Genomic DNA, 6,558 nt, shown 5'->3' on the forward strand with positions numbered 1-6,558 from the left:
GCATAAGGCCCTGTCTGCGCAGGTGCGGAAATGTGGGGAAGGATTGGTGTTGTGATTCATCAGTCAGCTGTGGTTTTCAAAGGTTACTTTGTGTAACCCCAAGAGATGCATCGAAATAAATTGCAAGATGCACACACAAAGAGAGCTGGTACATGGTGACAGCCTTCTCAGAGCTAGCCTGAGAGAAGGGATTTCTCGTGAATGAGCTAATAAGACGTCTGTTTACTCAAGAACTTGGTGTAACCTCTATTATTTTGCTGTGCAGACATAGTACCTCTCAAGTAACATGAAGCAGAGGGACATCATGTGTGATTTGAACCTTTCAAGAGATGGACAAAGAGTGGCCAACAGCACTCTGTATCTCTGCTCCAACAGCAACAGCAACAGCAGTGACAGGGGAGCAGAGGAGGGGGATGGGGCACAGGGGGCGGGACAACTGGGGCTGGGCCCCGGGGGTGGAGCATGGAGGGGAGCAGGGTAAGAAGAACAGGATGAGGCTCTTCAGCAGCAAACGGTTTACCAACTGTTGACAATTTAAAAGGTCAGAACAGTATACTCAGACTCACAGAAAAAGGAAAAGAAAAGAACAGACAGAGTAACAGCCACACACCTAATAACAGCCACGGGAGCACATCAGCTAACAAGAGCTGAGAGTCTGGGCCAACCCCAGTGTGATGGTTCATGCTAGGGAGTGGCACGATTAGAAGGTGTGGCCTTGGAGTAGGTGTGTCACTGTGGGTGTGGGCTATAAGACCCTCATCCTAGCTGCCTGGAAGCCAGTCTTCTCCTAGAAGCCTTCACATGGAGATGTAGAACTCTCAGCTCCTACTGTACCATGCCTGCCTGGAGCTGCTGTAATGGTTAAATAATAGAAAATGATGTGGGGCACCAGGCACCATGCAACACTACCCCCTGTTACTCTTTGTCTCCGGGAGTCTCTCCACCTCCATGGCTAACGCCATGTTGGCACAGGCTACTCTCTGGCCCCAACAATGGCTACCCTCTTGCTACTCTCTGCTGTGAACTCTATTTACAATCCCAGCATCTGCTGCCTGTGGTTATAGTCATAATTCCCAATATCCCAGTAAAATCAAAACTCTAGAAGCTTGTAACTTATCAATCAGATTTATATCAGTAAATTCTCACTCCACAAAATGTCCACACGATAAACTCAGAGCCCATTGATATTGATATAAACTACCCACCTAGATAAGACAAATTGTCCTATAATAATCCATCCCTTATAAGATATTCATAGCTACTTGTGGCTAGTTAAAGCCACATGGGGTGGGTCATCCTTCTCCTCCATCCTCTCTTTTCCTCTCTCTCTCCCGCCTTTCAAAAACTCGTCCCTGCCTTATTTTTTCACTACCCAATCACAGGCCTTGCCTTATCTTGTGCCTGCCCTCACTTGCATATAGACATCAATCCATACACTGCCATGTTCCTGCCTTGGTGATACTGGACTGAACCTCTGAACCTCTGAACCTGTATGCCAGCCCCAATTAAATGTTGTCCTTATAAGAGTTGGCTTGGTCATGGTGTCTGTTCACAGCAATAAAATCCTAACTAAGACAGCCAGTCATAAACTTTCAACCCACATTATCATACCTAAGCCCCATGACAGTCCTGATACCAGTGGCATTATGGTTCCCACTATGATTGAAGGGGCAGAGACAAAGAGTTGATAGAATGTGCCCAAGGTTAAGAGATCAGTAAGTATGGGTCTGAAAGATGAAATTCATACCCAGGCAGTCTGACTTTAATTTCAGGCCATACCCAGGAAAAGAGGATGCACGGCCGTGCACGAAATCCGAGAGAAGCAATGGATGTTGTGAGTGAGCAGAGAAGGAAAACAAGACCAAAACACATGGGGATGTGTGTGTGTGGGATACACACATTGAAATTCTAGCTACAGAATATATGTTCGTTTTTATGAGTTGGTTCCTCAGATATTGGTAAACACAGAGGGAAAGTGTATCAGATGTTCCTTCTGAAAATAAATCCAATAGGTCAATGGATGACCAGATAGGTAATGGGTGGATGTGAGGATGGATAGAGAGTGGATGGGTGGGTAGATGGTGGAGAGATGGGCATACAGGCACTGGCTACAGGTAGAAAGCTAGCAGAATAAACTCATTTTTCTAAAAGCTTCCTGTTTGGGTCTCCTTCCCTGTTGTTGTGATAAAACACCCTGACAAAAACAATGTGGGGAAGAAAGGTTTGTTTTTCTCACATCTACAGTTGATGATAGACAGCAGGGAAGTGAGGTGGAAGGGATTTGAAGCAGCTAATCACATCCACATTCAAGTGCAAAGAGAATTAAATGCATCCATGCTTATGTTCAGCTTGTTCTGTCTACTCTCAGGCAATCCAGAGGAGTATTGCTACCCACAGTGGGTGGGAAAGTTCCTCATGGTCTCAGTGCGAGTTTCATTGCTGTGAAGAGGCAACATGGCCATGGCAACACTTAAAACAAAAAACGTTTAATTGGGGCTTCCTTGAGGTCTTAGAGATTTAGTCCAAGAGCATCATACTTCTGACATATAAATGCACAGGATATACATGACTGTTCCAAAATATAGGGAAAGGGGCACAATGAGGAGGCACAGAGGACCTTCAACCTCTTGGGGTCTCCAAGGCAATCCAGGCTTCACCTCACAGCTCCACACAATTACCTCTCTAAGGCCTCCATGCAGGGACACCTCTGCCCCACCCCACCTTGGCAATTTCCCTTAGTTCCAGAGGGAAATTCCATAACCTCTTTCTTCTATCCTTGACCCTAAAGCCAGAACCACATGACTGAAGCTGCCAAGTACTCCTGCTTGCTAGGCCTGGAAGGAGCACCCCGCCCCCTGCTCTATTGTATTATCACCAGCTTTCTGTTCTCAGTGGCCTCCTTCTCTGCCTAAGCTTGGATGTCCTGGAACGTGCCCTGTAAAGCAGATTGAGCTTGAACTCAAAGACCTTGCCTGCCTCTGTCTCCTGAGTACTGGGATTAAAGGTGTGCATCACCATGCCTGGACGTAAGCTGTTCTTTAATTCTTTTTCCCAAGTGGGTACCTTAGCTGGGTGGGTTCTTCCCCCTGAGATCACCACTCTCTTTAGTCCAATTCTTAATCTGTTCATCTCCTTGAATAGAGGACTTAGCTCACATATATATATATATATATATATATATATATATATATATATATATATATATTCCACAGTTCACATTTTCCCTTGCTCAACTTGCTTATTTTCATCAAAAAGTTCTTCATAAGAGTGGCACTGGAAACCACAGGACAGTCTACACTAGACTGTTTAGAGATTTTTTTTCTTTACTAATGCAATTAATCTAAATCTCTTTCCTTTAGCCTCAAGCAGACTCTTCAGACAATTACAAAACACAGCCACATTCTTCATCAAACTATCTCAAGAATGGTCTCTAGCCAACATACTAAAATTCTTCTCCTCTAAAACTTCGTGAGCCAGGCACCCAGATTTCAAATAACCGTTAGCACCACTGTCTTCCGTGTTCTTACTAGTATGGTCCTAAGCAGCTCTTAAAGCACTTTCCTAGCACCAAGTTCCAAAGTTCAAATTCATCCAAAAAACATCATGGTCAGTCTCATCACATTAATACCCTTTTGTCTTAGGGTTTCATTGCTGTGAAGAGACACCATGACCATGGCAACACTTATGGATGAAAACATTTATTTGGGGCTAGTTTATGGTTCCAAGGTTTAGTCCATGACCATCACAGCAGGAAGCATGGCAGGGTGTGAGTACACATGGTGCTGGAGGTGCCAAGAGGTCAACATCTTGCTCTGCAGGCAGCACAAGACTGTGTGCTACACTGGGTATGGCTTGAGCACAGGAGACCTCAAAGTCCAGCCCCCACTGTGACATACTTCCTCCAACAAGACCACACCCACTTTAACAAGGTCACACCTCCTAGTAGTGCCACTCCCTATAGACCAAACATTCAAACACATGAGTCTTTGGGGGCCATACATATTCAAACCACCACACCCACACACAAGTTTATAGGCCAATGGGTCCTACAGAGTCCCTCAGTGAGACTCTTCCCGTGTGATTTTAGAGTTTGTTAAGGTAAAATTGAAGCTCAATGTCATATCATCCCCATGCTCGTTTTCCCTGATATAAATCCTGTCAGTCTACAGGCTTCCTCACGGACCCAGGATTCTCTGAACACTGCATAAACAGGATCAGGTATAATAGCAGAAGAAATTATACTAGCCAGCTAGACAACATATCCTAAAGTCTTTAAATGGTGTGTGTGTGTGTGTGTGTGTGTGTGTGTGTGTGTGAGAGAGAGAGAGAGAGAGAGAGAGAGAGAGAGAGAGAGAGAGAGAGAGAGAGAGAGAAATATGTGTGGGGGACACATGTGTGCTTAGAGAACCATTCTGTGGGGGTTTTTTTTGTTTTGTTTTGTTTTGTTTTGTTTTTGAAGAACTCGGGTCACCAAGCTCTGACAATAAGCACCTTTACCTATCCCACTGGCCCCACATTCTACCTTTCTTAAAGTGATCAGTCTGAAAGGATAATGCGGGTAAAATTGAGAATCATTAGAGTGGAATAAAATATACAGAAAAAGAAACTGGTAATTCCGCTGACACTGGGTCATGGGCACGTGAATAGGAGCAAGAGGAAGTGAAGGTGGTTATATGAAAATCCAGGAGGGTTCTATAAACCACTGCATCCGTCAAATAGATTATCCCAGCCTGTCCTTCCCTTCTTCCATTTTAGGTTTCAGCAATATCACACACTGAGGCCTTCCTTGCCTCTCATCTATGAACAAGTAGCCCACCTCCCCTTCCTAGCCATACCTGCTTTCTCTCCCAATCACCGGCATCCAGTACTGCTTTGTGCACATTTGATTGTTCAGGTCCCTCAAGTCTCCTGCACATGCTGTCAGCTCCAGAGGCTGTGTCCCTCTGAGATCCAGTGTTAAAATAGTGCCCAGCACTAAGTGGGTTATAAATCAGTAAGTGAAAAAATGATCTTTTATTAAGAAGAGGAGAATGGTTCGCAGTTAAAATAACAAATCAAGAAAGAATCACAAAAGTAAAAACGGTTTTCTAAAATTAAAGACTAGATCAGAAAATTTCCCAGAATACAAAGCAGGAAGACAGGCAGAAGGAAAGTTTAAGAAAAAAATAAGAGATGTCAAAAAAAAAAAAAAAACCTCCATATTTTTCTAGAATGAGTCCAGAAAGAGAAAGAAAAACAAAGTAGGGTAAACATAAAGAAAGTTGACCGGAATTGTGGGCTAGGTGTCTCTGCCTGTCCTCCTCCTCCACCACTCTGCTTAGCATCCTGGAAGCTGACCTACATACAGAACCTGTGCCGAGGCCTCCCGTATATACAGGGACCTCTGCTGTGGCCTTCCGTTGTGTCCTACCTGCCCCAAGAAGTGACAAAGTTGGAAGCCAAAGTCGACACTTCAAACAGGAATGTCAGAGAGAGGCTGGGCCCCTGCACCTCTCACCATTCATAGTGTCCACACAGCACGGTCTGTTCTCACATCCCAGAGTGTACTGCCCTTCTGTTACTACTCCTGAATACACATGGGAGATTGAAGTCTTTTTAACAAGTTGTTACGAGATAAATCTTGACAAGAATTTAAGTATAAAAATAATAAACTTATTTTAAAATGTTAAACACTCAGATGTAAAGAATGAGAGACAGAGAGAGGAAGGGAGGGAGGGATGGAGGGAGGGAGGGAGGAAGGAAGGAAAAAGAAAGAAAGAGGAAAGCAGTATCCAAAGGTTCATCAAACTGCTCTGTAAACATGGCGAGTGATCCAAATGCTCACCAATGCAGTTGGGTAAGGAATGTGCATGAATGAAACAACGTACTCCACAGTTGTTTTTAAAAATGGACAAACAAGTCTTTCTCACAACTGACCTAAATGAGCAAACATCTGTTTCCTGCTCAGACCATAGATGATAAATAGTGAATGGGAGGTCACATGAGAAGACTGTGTCTCAAAAAAGAGGGGGGGGTTAATCCATTTATCATCAGATCTGCAATATTCTCTAATGTGTGCAAGATCAGGCTGAGGTCATGACCTTGAACTGGCAAAGAAAGAAACAGGAAGTTTGCATAGCACCTGGCCTGGCACAATGAGATGTTCACGGAGCCACAGTTGTGCAAAGGCTCTGTGAAGATTTGTAGCTTTTCATTTCAATTGAAAAATATTTTTTAAAAATGTAATTTCAGAATCACTGGTAAGTGTTAGAAGCTTCGGCAATGAATGGAAAAATAAGGCAGAAATAAAAACTGAGAGGAGAAAAGAAAGATCGGGCGTGTTAGAAAAGAAAATGGATGTCAAGAGTTTCCTATAAGGGTTGTCAAATTTGATAATTTAGGGGGGAGGTTTAGAGCAGAAAAATAATTCTTTGGGATATTCAGCACAATGGCGGTTCCTATTTGGAAAACTCCACTCTAGAATAGGAGCAGTCTTAATGTCACAACCTACAGTGTTGAATGATAATTGCATCTGTATTGCTGGCTGATACAAAACACCTATCTAAAGTCACTTGGGAA

This window comes from Rattus norvegicus, chromosome 1, assembly GCF_036323735.1.
Source record: "Rattus norvegicus strain BN/NHsdMcwi chromosome 1, GRCr8, whole genome shotgun sequence".
Classification (NCBI taxonomy): Eukaryota; Metazoa; Chordata; class Mammalia; order Rodentia; family Muridae; genus Rattus; species Rattus norvegicus.